Source organism: Miscanthus floridulus, chromosome 17, assembly GCF_019320115.1.
Source record: "Miscanthus floridulus cultivar M001 chromosome 17, ASM1932011v1, whole genome shotgun sequence".
NCBI classification, from domain to species: domain Eukaryota; kingdom Viridiplantae; phylum Streptophyta; class Magnoliopsida; order Poales; family Poaceae; genus Miscanthus; species Miscanthus floridulus.
The window spans coordinates 46,958,160-46,972,049 of NC_089596.1; positions in this window are offsets into that span (position 1 = coordinate 46,958,160).

The window sequence follows — 13,890 nt, forward strand, 5'->3', positions numbered from 1 at the left end:
TTGGACAAACTTAAAAGGATTTCTAACAGTACTTTAAAAGAATAAATAAAAACATCAGAAACTTTATACTAACACATATTATATTATGACTCTACTGCATATATCTACTCACAAGGATTCCAAAAAGTTCTCATTTGCTATTTTACGATTTTTCTACAATTTATTATGATTTTTCTAAAGTTTCAGCCATAAAAAACAAACTTGCACCAAGGACCCTGAACTTCCACCAAAATAAATTCTAGCAAAACAGTCCTTATAGGCACTATTCACATGAATCACAGACTTTGCACTTAGCCCCCTATAGTTGTTTCTATTGTTGTGTGAGGTCCTTCACCTTCTCTTCTTCACAGGACAGAGTAGAGGACGGCTTGGGGCTGGCTGGCCTTGGCCGGCAAGGGCCGACAACGGCATGGAGGGGTAGCACGAGCACCAACGTGCCTACCCACAACCGTGGGTGGCCATGGAGCAGTGGGAGGCGACCGATAGCGTCCTGACCATGGCAGCCGAGCACGGCAGCGGGAGCTGCTCTGGCGACATGGCGAGCTAGTGGTGGAGGGAGGCGCGACACGCGCTTGAGGGGCTAGGAGAAGGCAGTGAATGTGGAGCTGCTCTTTGTTGGACATAAGGTGGCACGAAGGTGAGGGAGACACAAGTGTCTTGGAGCTTTCCTCTGGTGTCCATGGCATCCGCGCGCTCTACGCGCTCGCGCGCGGCACCGATGGCGAGGGAGAGCGCGCAGGGAGTGGAGAGTGAGGGAGAGACTGAGAGGGAGCATGGGCATGTCCAAATCAAAGCAGCAATGTCGGTAGAGGAGGTGGGACACACATTAGCATGGTGGGGTGTAGCTGTCCTGCATGGTGGCCACACGCCCATTTCAACAAATAGGTGGCGGGTGACGATATGGGCAAGGTGGGAGTCGAATTGGTCTGGCTACGGGCTGATTTGGACCTTGGGCCCAAAAGAAAAGTTGTAGCCCACCTGATGATCTACAAAATTCATTAAGGGTGCCTGGCCATTAGAGCTCTCCATTAGCAGCTAATTAAGATCCAAGTTGATAGTGTCAACGACATAATGAAGGTTAAGCCTTGCTCTACTTGAGCTCCAATTACTTGGTCCAAACATGGTCAAACTGATCCCAACCTTTTGTATGTCCATCTTCAAGATGTAAACTCCAACTTTTATATTTGGCTCAACTTGAGTTGCTTAACAAAAATATGAGAACATGAGATGCCAATCATCATTGCCACTAAAATTCTAGACTTTGCCAAAATTTTGAGATCCAAAACAGAACTAGGTTCAGTTTTGAGTCCTTAGTTTGACTAAGTTAGGGACCAAACTAGCTCATGACCCTTTAACAAAGTTTGTTGTGCACATCTTGATATACAACTTTTGTTAAAGTATCATGGACTAGTTCATCATGGTTAGGAAGATACAATTCTCCAAACTAGGGTACACGAAACTAAAACCGAGATTCAGTTAACTCCTGGAAACAGTTAGTCTTTGCTGATTTTGAAACTAACTTCGAAGATCCAAATGAACTCCACACTTGATGAGACTTGCTTCATTGTTTCCAGCATAAAGTGTACTCCAACTCATATTAAGGAATCCAGTTAATTTACCATATGAATTTGGAAGATAAAAATTCACAAACATGTCAACTTGCTTGTGTCAATCGGGGATAGAAATATTTCTGAGAGGCCAAAACAGCACTGCATTCAAACTTGAGGCCACTTAGAAGTTGAATCAAGGCTTGGTCCAAAAATAAAGTTTGTTGTACTCCACTCAAACTTTAACTTTCATTAAATGTCAAACTTCATAACTTGTTTCCACACTGTTATTTGACCTTGGTCAAAGCAGCATCATGATAAACCTTAAATTGGAGTTTTAGACTGATTGAGGCATTTTCTTGGCATTTGCTCAACATGGACACTTCATGACTTTTGTGGTAGAGTTCAATTAGGGTCATTTGGGCAAGGTAGCAAGGTTTGGTCGACATCCCATGTTCCCATTCACCTGATGAAGCAATTCAAGAAAGATTTTAACTTATCATTTCATGTGACTTCTTGATCCCAAACTTCATAAAACTTTTCCACTAGTAAAGTTCGATGCATGTTGATATAATGTACATGAAACAAGCATGTTTAACACTACTCATGCCTAACCTTAACTAGGGTCCACATGTAAGCAAAGGTGTGTTATCCAAGTTCAGGTTGGGACTCAATTTCATAGATTGGACCACAACACCTTCATCATCACTTTAAAATTATGAACTAGAGATCATGATCATTGCTTGACATAGTTTACTTAAGTCCAAATCCACTGCTTAACTTGTGACTAACACCTGGGGTGTTACACCTTGGATCAAATTGACTTAAAGAACGATGTAGATGCAACCTAGGAGGCAGTGAACTGACATAACAATGGAGGATGACATGTGGGCCATAGGGGGCAGGCGGCCTATAGGTGGGGCTGGCTAGCCCCACTTGGTAGCCCCTCAGGCTCCGCCTTGGTGTGGAGTCCTCTCGAGTCTTCTGGTGTCCGTTTCGCTGTGGATAAGCGCGTTTAACTCTGACATCTAGGTCCACCTTGATGGTTTTCTAAATAAACCCTGCAGAAATCACAGATTCACCAAAACTCGTGGAATTTGTTAGTTGAAACCCCTAGACCTTTGTTGGTGATCATATTTATGCCCTTATGAATGTTATATTGATGGTTTATAATGTTTGTTAACTACCGTCAATAGGGCCTAAAGATTTTATAATGTAGCGATGAAATTTTTATTTTATTATTTTAATGCAAGTGTTGGAAAATAAATATGCCAAAGTAAAAATAATTTATGCGATGTAAAAAGTAAATACAGATGTAAGGAAAATGGACCCTTGGCCCATTTACTTTGGATTTTGGTGTTTGATGACCAACACAACCAAATTGGACTAATAGATTTTTAAGTAATTGTTTGGTAGTTCAATAGGATGCAAGACGTGACTTGGACAAAGGTGACGTGATGATCCGATGATCAACACCTCAAGAAAGACATCTGAAGATACATAGAAGACATGCAAGGTCAAGTAAAGTCCAAGCACGAAGATTGGAACCAAGCCAGAAGCAAGATCACGAAGAAACGAGCACGACAGAGGTGACCGGACGCGTCCCTATGAGTGACCGGACACGTCCGATCAGGTGCCAGGCAACAACAAGTGTCGGCAGCTATGATTGGATGCACCATTGACACTGTTCATCATCACAGCAGTGTTTTTAGCATGACCGGACGTAGCAGACTGGATGACTGGACGCACAAAGTGCAGTGTCCGATTGAGTCTAGACAGGTTCTAGAGCAGCGCCAGTGCGATCGGACATGTCCGGTTGATGATGACTAGACTCTAAGCCGAGTTTGATCAATGCACGCTCTCCAACCGTTGGGACAACCAGACGCGTCCGGTCAGGACGTGATCAACGTTCGATCAATAACAGAAAGCTGGGTTTCACCCCCAATAGCTACTTTCTAAGTGGGGCTTATAAATAGACCCCCAACTAGCCATTTGAGTAGTGTGGAGCTGAGGAAACATACCAAGGGTGTTGATACACTATTTTAGTGATCTTTACTTGCATAGTGCTTAGTGATTCATTTGATGATTAGCGTAGATGCTTTTGCAAAGTGCTTAGGTTGATTCGCTACTACAAAAAAGGTTTGTAGCAATGGCTCATTTTTTGTAGGGGCAGCTAGGGATGGAGGCACCCCTATAGTGGGCTTGCTCTAGACCCACAAGACCAGCCACCCCTACAAATTGCATAGTAGGGGTGGCTGGTGATACGAGATGCCCCTATAAATGGGCATATTTGTAGGGGCAGCTCACTCACCAGCCGCCCCGGTATTGCGGTTTGTAGGGGCGGCTCAATCACCAGCCGCCCCTACAAATGCATGTACAAAAGGCTACAACCCCCTTTTTCTTCCTCGAGTCACTCACTCTTACCAGAGAAAAAGGCTTGGTAGGCCTTAGGCACCTCCCAAAAATTGCTCTACTAAGGGGGGAAGGTTTTGGTCTCAAATCCTTTGGTGGAGAGGTTGTAGAAGGTAAGAAAATGCTATTCCACACTTTTTTTTTGAAGTTTTAATGGTTGGTTAGTGAGTAATTAGAGTTTTGCTTTTCTCTCTCTTCTATGGTGCTTGAGCTACTTATGAAGCAAATTAGACCCAAGTTTTGAATCTACTAGGGTAAATTGGGTAGGGGAACAAGATCATACCCTTATTTGGTCCATGTTTCTTCATTTTAGTGAACAATTAGTTAGTTTTATGGATGTTTCATTTGCATGTAGATCTAGATCTAGGGTTTGGTTTTTTTATTAATTTCATTTTTGTAAATTTATGTTTGATGAAATTGGACTACGGTTTGCATGAAAGATATTGGGTAAAATATAATTGTTGCTAATTGTTGTCTTTGAAATTGTTTGTTGTAATCAACAAATATGTATTTTAATTATTTATGGATAAATAGGCCATTAATTAATTTTCCTCTACCATGGTGTGTTTGTATGCTTCATGTAATTATATTTGATTTATATTCATATATATCTAAAGTATATATAGTTATTCTCAAGTAATTATTAATTTGATTCATTTTTATATATATCTGAATAAGTAGTCCTTTAATGTTTGTTTTGTTGTTGTTGTTGTAAAAGATGGAGTACATGAACTCTTGGATGTATGGTTTGTTAAGGTTCAAAGCAGGTTTCCGTGAAGAGGTGGATAAATTTATTGAAGCCGCAGAGAAGGATGCAACAACATTGACAGAGAATAAGGATACAATTATTTTTCAATGTAAAGATTGCAAGAACCATATGGCATGGATAGATGTGACTATCATCAGATCACATTTGATTATGCGAGGATTTGTTGAGGACTACATAGTGTGGATTCATCATGGCGAAATGGTTATTGTTAAGAACAAGGATGAGGAGGAATACGACAATGAAACCCTAGAATCTCTGTCCCAATATTTAGTAGAGCTTGATGCATGAATGGATCCCAAGTTTGGCAATGAACAAGGTGGTGATGCTGGTGGTTGGGATGGTAATGATGAAGGTGGTGCCAATAATGATGGTGGAGCATGTGTCGGGGATGAAGATGATTTGGAGGACATGATTCGAGCCCTTGGACCAGAGATTTTACTAAAGAGCCCAAAAGGTCTAGAAAATTTTGAAAGGGTGAAAAAAGCATCGAAGGAGACTGTGTATGGTGTTGAAAAGGGTTGTCTGACACACTAGACATTGATATGTTTTGTGCTTGAGCTACTCATCCTAAAGACTAAGTATGGCTGGTCAGACTGTAGTTTCAATGATCTATTGCATCTCCTGTCATGGGTGCTGCCACAACCAAACTTAGTTCCCACCAACACATACCAAGCGAAGAAGGTCATAAGTCCATTGACAATGGGGGTTGAAAAATCCATGCATGCCCCAACCACTGTATCCTTTTTCGTGGCAAAATGTTCAAGTCACAAGATAAATGTCCCTAATGTGGGGCCAACCGATACAAGAACAATGACCTTTACGGTGGGGACAAAGCCTCCATGGGGAAAAAGAGGAATAAGAAGGGTACAAAAAAGGTGGTACAAGAATCTCAGCCCCCAAATGACACTCCATTAGGCAATGATGCAAAGCAGAGAAGAATTCCTGCCTTGGTGATGTGGTACCTACCACTGACCGATCGCTTGAGATGTATCTTCCTAAACCCTAAAGAAGCCGCACTCATGACATGGTGGCATGATGAGTGCAAGGTGGATGATGATAAAATTGCACACCCGACTGATTGTAATCAGTGGCAAAGGATCGATGAGAAGCACAAAGAATTCAACGATGACCCAAAGAATGTACGATTTGGCTTAAGCACCAATGGAATGAATCCCTTCAATGAGAGGATGAGAGACAACAACACTTGGCCAGTGATCTTGACCATGTACAACATCCCAATGTGATTGTGTCAAAAGAGAAAGTACCTTCTCATCACTATTCTTATTTCTGGCCCTAAATAAGTAGGCATTGATATAGACATGTTCCTTGAGCCTTTGATGCAAGAAATGGAGAGGCTATGGAGGCATGGGGAGCCGATGTATGATGCGTTCTGAAAGGAGGACTTCATATGTAGAGCAATAATATTTGTTACTACCAATGATTACCCCACATTGTTTGCTTTGTCTAGATAGATCAAAGGGAAGACGGGATGCTTAGTTTGCTTGGATGGTACTACATGGGTGTTCCTAATGCATCCAAGAAGATAGTTTACCTAAGGAACCGACGCTTCTTAAAGACAAGTCACAAGTACCATAGCAAATTGTTCTTTAGATTTTATGACAACACCACAGAGATTGAACCCCCTCTGGAGAGACGTCATAACAGAGAACACATGTACAGAATGGTGAAAAACATACGCATCATCTATGGAAAGAAGAATCTAGATGGGACAAATAGAGATAGAAGAACACCTCTATCGAAGGCGTACCTTTCAAGAAACAATTGATCTTCTTTCAGTATCTACCTTATTGGCTAGACTTGGAGGTCCCCCATGCCATTGATGCTATGCACATGCAGAAGAATGTCTTTGAGAGTCTCATTGCTACCTTGATGGATACAGGTAAGTCAAAGGATGGTCTAAAATCACAGAAAGATATGGTGCAGCTAAACATGATGCCACAGCTTCACTCGATACCTGAGGCTAATGGAAAATACACTCTGCTCGCGGCGTGCTTTAACTTAACACCAGAAGAGAAAAGAGCTATATGTACTTTCCTAAGGGGAGTCAAAGTCTCGACTAGGTTTTCAACGAATGTGAAGAAGCTAGTGTCGATGAAGGACTTGTCAATAACACACTACAAGGCTCATGATTGTCATGTGATGCTGGCAGTGTTTCTACCTATTGCAAATAGGGCTATAAAGCCAGAGTTCTTGAAAATGGCCATCACCCACATGTGCTACTTCTTTTCAAAGATCTCATACAAGATGATTGGCAAGAAAGAGCTGAGTGACCTACATGAATTTGTGGTGGAGACACAAAACCAACTAGAGATGTGTTTACCTCCTACTTTTTTTTATATAAGGCCACATCTCATGATTCACATGGTTCATCAGAAACAGGCGATGGGCCCTTGCTACTTGCATGAAATGTGGTCCTATGAGCAGTTCATGTTGGTTCTAAGCTGATACATGCATAATCGAGCATACCCAGAGGGCTCCATGATAGAGGGTTAAAGTACTAAAGAAGACATTGAGTGCTGTCAAGAGTACCTAAAAGTACAGAAAGGGATTGGTAAACCCGATTCTCGTCACAAGGGTAGGCTAGCAGGGAAGGGCACCAGTGGTAGAAAAGTGTTCATCGACCATGATTACAAAGAAGTGAGTTAGGTGCATTATAGTGTCTTATAGAGTACACAACTGATGCAACCGTACATTGATGAACACTTGGCTATCATTATAGTAGAGAGAAATGGTCGTTCAGACAATTAGGTCATGAAACAGCATAAGCAATGACTAACTACATGGTGAAGGACCAAAACATACCGTCTAGAGAAACCATAGACTCTATTACCATCAGTAGGTTGGTGGAGGGGCCATTGAGACAAGTGACATCTTGAAAAGCTTATGACATCAATGGGTACACATACTATACCCATGCAAAGGATAGTAAATATGTGAAACAAAACAGTGACGTTCGAATAGAAGCTATCGATGGAGTGGGGCAAAAGATCTAATACTTTGGCATCATTAAAGAGATATGAGAACTTGACTATGGAAGGGATATAACGGTGGTCCTATTTCGATGTCGCTGGATCAAACAACACCAACTGAATGAGATCAGATTGAGAGTCCTAGACCTCGAGAATCTAGGCTACCAAGATGACCCTTGGGTGCTTGTTTCACATGTCACACAAGTTTTCTATATGCCTGACCCACAAAGTAACCTCCCCCCAAAGAAGAAGACAAAGCATGTGATTGCCTTTGGGAAACATCACATCATTGGAGTTGATGGCGTGGACGATGTTGAACCTTACAATAAATACGATGAGATGTCGCTATTCATAGACTTTCCTAAGAAGATCAGTATTGTGGAAAAGAACCTACCCAAAGACATATTGCCATGGAAATGAAAAGGTGTCAAGGGAAAAGTCGTTACAGTGGGCTAGCTAGTTGTTGAACGTGGAGTGTTTGTGTAAGTGTGTGTGTTTGTAAGACTTTATTTATGCATGTGTGTGAGACTATATATTTATGTATGTGTGTGAGACTACATTTATGCATGTGTGAGACTACCCTTTACAACATCCAGATGAACCTATTGCAACATCCACTCTACTACTACTAAAACAGCTATAACATGCAGACATTTGAAACAGACACTTATTACTACTACGACATGTTCGGACTACTATTGAAACACTTAAAACAAGCACTTAACACTTTATGAAATGAGGAAATGACCAAAATAAAAGTTGGAGATCTTGATGAGTTATACAACTTTTATATTCATCACCTTTACAGCTAAAATCATTTAGTGGTTGAAAATCAGGTTTGAAGTTGCTATTTTCAGAAATTCAAAATTTGAATTGTCCAAAATTAGTGAAAAAGATAGATGACTAGACTAAAATGATAGAGCATGATTTTAGAAAATTTTAGGAAAAAAAACTATCACATTTGGAGTTAGTATGAGGGAGAAAAACTAGTTACAAGTTTCAGCCATAGATTAAAAAGAGAAATCACACTTGTTCATCATTGATTATCATGAACGGTTGTGATTTTTCTTTTTAATCTCTAGGTAAAATTTGTAACTACTCTTTCTCCCTCATACTAACTCCAAAGGTGATGATTTTTTTTCTAAAATTTTCTAAAATCATGCCCTATCAAGTTACTGTATTGATTTGGTCATTCTTTTCATTTGACAAAGTTTGAGCAATTCAAAATTTCAAATTTAAAAAAATAACAAGTTCTAACAAGATTTTGAAATACCAAATGATTTCAGCTAAAAAAGTGATGAATACCAAAGATGTATAACTCATCAAGATCTACAACTTTTATTTTGGTTATTTCTTCATCTAACAAAGTGATAGTAAACATTATTCACAAATCAACATGTCTCTCATATAGTTTATGAAACTACGAGTGATATGTGAATTTATGAACAATGTTTTCTAATACTTTGTAAAATGAAGAAGTGACCAAAATAAAAGTTGTAGATAGTGATGAGTTCAACAACTTTTATGTTCATGATTTTTGTAGTTGAAATCATTTAAGGTTTCAAAATCTTTTTTAAAGTTGCCATTTATTGAAATTCAAAATTTGAACTGTTCAAATTTTGTCAAATGAAAAGATGACCAAAATAAAAGTTGTAGATAGTGATGTGTTCAACAACTTTTATGTTCATGACTTTCTTATTTAAAAACATTTAAGGTTGCAAAATCTTATTTGAAGTTGACATTTATGGAAATTCAAAATTTGAACTATTCAAATTTGGTTAAATGAAAAGATGACCAAAATATAAGTTGTATATCTTGATGAGTTCTACAACTTTGGTATTCATGAGTTTTTAGCTGAAATCATTTAGTGTTTTAAAATCTTGTTTGATGAGTTATACAACTTTTATGTTTACAACATTTTCATTTTAGCTCATTTAATGTCCTAAAATTGTAGTTGAAGTTTTAAAATTCAAATTTTAATTTTTTTTTATTTTCTATATTGTTTTGAATATCAGCAAATTATTTTTATATATTTGTGCATATATAGAATAATATAAAATATTATACACATTTACTTTGTGTTTTTGTGATATAAAAAATACAAAATTAATAATTCAATAAAATGGAAAATATTTATAGGGGCAGCTAGATCAGGAACCGCCCCTACAAATGCATTTGTAGGGGCAGCTGGTGTTTTAAGCCACCCCCATAAATCGTCCTGGTATATAAGCATGGGCGCTCGGGGACCAAAATTTCATAAGTGTTGGGCGCTCTCTTCTTCCTCCCGACACCGTCAGGCTGCCCAATTTTTCCCCGACGCCCCACCGCCGCCGCCTCCTGGACCTCTCTCGACGCCGGCTCCCCCTCTCCACACCCCCAGGCCACAGCTCGACATCGCTAGGCCACCACGACACCGCGCGCCCCATCTCCACGATGGCTAGGGTTTTAGAGCCCCCAGACGGCTGACCCACCGCCTCCTCCCCATCTCCAACCTCGAGCTGCGCCAACCCGCTCCATCCCTCGGGCCACCAAGCAAGTTAGGGTTTGCGCCCGTGTCGTCCACATCCATGACCCGGTCTACCGCTGCCTCGTTTCTAACCTTGAGGGGCTGTGGGCCTGCTCCCCACCCTCCAGTGGCCTAGGTGCTCGTGCGTTCTAGCGTCCATGCTCCCTCCCCCGGCTAGCGGCCATGGTGCCTGAGCTCTCTAGTGTCCGCACTCCTCTAGAGTCCACGCTCCCTCCCCCGGTTAGCATCCCTGGTGCCCATTAGGGTCCAGTGTCTGCACACCTCCAACGGTGGGCGGCCCGCCTACCCATGCTCTCCAGCTTCCGTGCACCTCCACTGACATCCATGCTCCTCCACAGCTTCACCTACACCTGATAGGTTCGGATCCACCACTGCTGTTGCTCGCTGTTTACTGCTTGCTGCTCCATCACTTGTTGCTGATGCTTTACCCAATGTGCATTGCCTTTGTTTGTCAATGCTTGTGTGCTTATTTGCGTAAATGCTCATTGCATGCTTGGCAAATTGGTAAGGTATAGCAACTACAAATTGGGGAACAAATATACACTTTCCATTAGAAATTATGAATTTACAAACTTTTGGTTGATAGAATTATTAATCTCTAATCTTAGTTCTTTTATCATATTTAGTTGCAAAGCCTTTTATCTTTTGAGGTGCCCTACTGATTTTTGTTACCAAAGCACATTAGTAGCACATCACCTTTAGAGGAACCTACATGGAAATGCTAAAAGTCACTCTACAAGCACAATCTCCTAGTGAATGTTAAAAGGCATACACATTCATAAACCTATATTTCACATAAATGTGTATAATCATCATGGTTGGTGTTTCTTAGTTTTGGATTGTATGAAGAGTCATCTTGATATACGAAATATGTGTTGAACTAAATGTTAGGATAGTGTATCAGTAGACTATGCATGAAAATCTGGCATCTTTGTTGGACATCTTGACCTTTTCATGAAAAAAAAGATTTCAGTTGTTATGAAGTCATGTTTTTAAGGAAAAAAGGATTTGTTCTAGCCTCTACATCCAATTCTTACAAAGTTTTCAACTCAATTGCTAATTATCAAAATAAGGGAAAGAGCAAACACAAACAGAAGAAAAATCATATTTGCAAAATCTATTATTGTTTCTATCCATTCTTGGCAAAGATGTCCAGAACGACAACCTCCAATGCTTTGCTCGCCAAGCTGACCATATTAAGTCATGTAGAGTAGTAATTTGATTTTTTAGTGGACTGGATGGTAAATAACTTTGGCACAGCACAGCCATGCCTAAGTTTATTTTGCTTCTGAGACATACATCTTTCTTAGTAAGTAACTGCCACTGGAACCAAGGGCATTGACATTTTTTTCCTTTCACCCTTGATCTGTTAGTTGTTTAAGTTGAGTACACAACAAGCAGGTGGAGGCAAGAAATGAGATATCCAAACAATTAGAAAGTGGAATGAGAAAAATGAACTTATAGGGATTTAAGTGATATTGTTAGCATTCAATGAAGCATTGATCTTCTAGTTTACTCTTGTCATGCAATATCCATGACAATGTTTTTACCAAAGATGAATTCTGGCCTTTCTATTGATAAGTTGAGACATTTTCCACTTCCATCACCTGTCTGTCTGGACAGGTAGCTGAAACTTTAGGGGCACACAATATTTCATTTAATACACAAATTCGTTAAGCTACAACCATGGTCTGAATTTTGTCATTTTTAGAAATTTGTGGGTGGTGTGGTTGATCATTACTTCTGATATAAATTGTGTTCTGACCTGCAATTGTAACCTAATTTTCAGTTGTAACCTAGTGATGGCATGGGTGTTGCCTTTGTAGCACCGGGTTTTAAGAACAAAACCAGATACACACCATATGTGAGCCCAGGAAGTCAAATCTCACATATAGCCACAAATAAGGGTAATATCAATAGACAATACTCAATATATAATGTACTTATTATAAAGAACATAACCTTAGATAGCAAAGAGCGGAAAGACAACTTCGATCTTTAGGTGAAGACTCCAATTCCACTAGGACAACTAACTGGTTGATCACAAGCCTAATTCCTCCAAACTCTAGTAATCTGGTATCCATCTAGGATTTTTATCCAAATAATTGAAGAGTAAAGCAAGGTTAAGTACATGTCGTACTCAACAAATATAACATGGGGTTCATGAGGCTCAAAAGGCTGACACTGGTTTAACTGCGGTTAGCTTTTAATTGTCACAATTTTAGCATAGGAGTAGCAACAAGTTTATCATAAGCCCATATAAACACATGATCAGGTAAACATGAATAATGAATAGCATAAACAGTAATTGTTAATGAGCATCTTTATCATTAGTATCATCAATGTTTATCATCTATTTCGTAAGGGTTCCAAGGCCGCTCGTGACCATGAGCATGGCTGATATACCAGTTTTTCTGATATACCAGTTTTACACTATGCAGAGGTTGTACACTTTCACTGTGAGTCATAATTTACCCTTTCGCCCGAGGTGATCAGCCTCTTGACCTACTACCAAGGAAGGTCAACAGGGTTCACTATGAAGCCTTTCAAAGGTTTGTCTAACAAGTTAGGGCCATTAGATTTATTCGGCAAACAGATATAGAGCCCCCCTTCCCGATGGCACAATGACACGTAGCCTGTACACAAGGGGACAGAGGCCGCACTATACCCGATTCATCAAGTCATTCTTATGCCAATAAAGATAACCACTAACAAGCTAGAAAAGGTCCTCATACTGAGCTAAAGCCAAAGCCATGTAGCCCTCACAGCTGTACTGTAAGTCCTGGATGATCACTTACAGATAAGTCCTTAGGGAGAGGAATCTAGAGCACCATAAAAATAGCCCAATGCTCTAGCCCCCTTGTTCCTTGTTACTAAAAAACATCTTTTAATGTTTATTGCATATTCTATTAGTCAACTTACAAGATCATGGTTGTGGTTCAGCACTAGCAAAGCTACCCAATACATATCCCATAGGAGTCAAAGTACAAGTACAAAAGACTAGGATATCCTTAGTGGTAGTCAAGGTAGACACATACAATATGAATTAAGTGATTAAAGGTGAATAGGTAACAAGGATGGTCCCATGCTATACTTGCCTTTTACTCTTGCTCACATTTTCCTCACACTTTGCTTCTGGACTTCACCTTCTGATCTTCAGCGCTCACAAGCGGTTCTCGTTCTACTCGTAGCAAACACCATGCATAGGCAAACATACAAGCAATAGATAAAAGCAACTAAGAATAGTACACCACACAAGGTAAAACGACGTACTAAAAGAGAACCAATCGCTGCAGTCAATAGAACGCAAGAGACGTCGAAAATGGAGCTACGGTTGAAAAGAAATGACTACCGGGAGTTTATATTATATAAAAGAAAAGCCTACAACTACAAGCTTGATTTATTTTAGTTAAACATAAACATGGAATAGTCATTAGTTCAGATTGGACAAATCATATTTATACTTAAAATTGAGTTGAAGCTAACCATTATTTTATTTTATAAATATTTTGATATCATTTATGTCAATTCAACTTTAACTTGCAAATACAAACTGACATGTGAGAACATTTAATTAAATTTGATATGTGTGTATAGACTAAACATATTATAATTTAGAAACATATTTATGTTAGCAACTAGTCA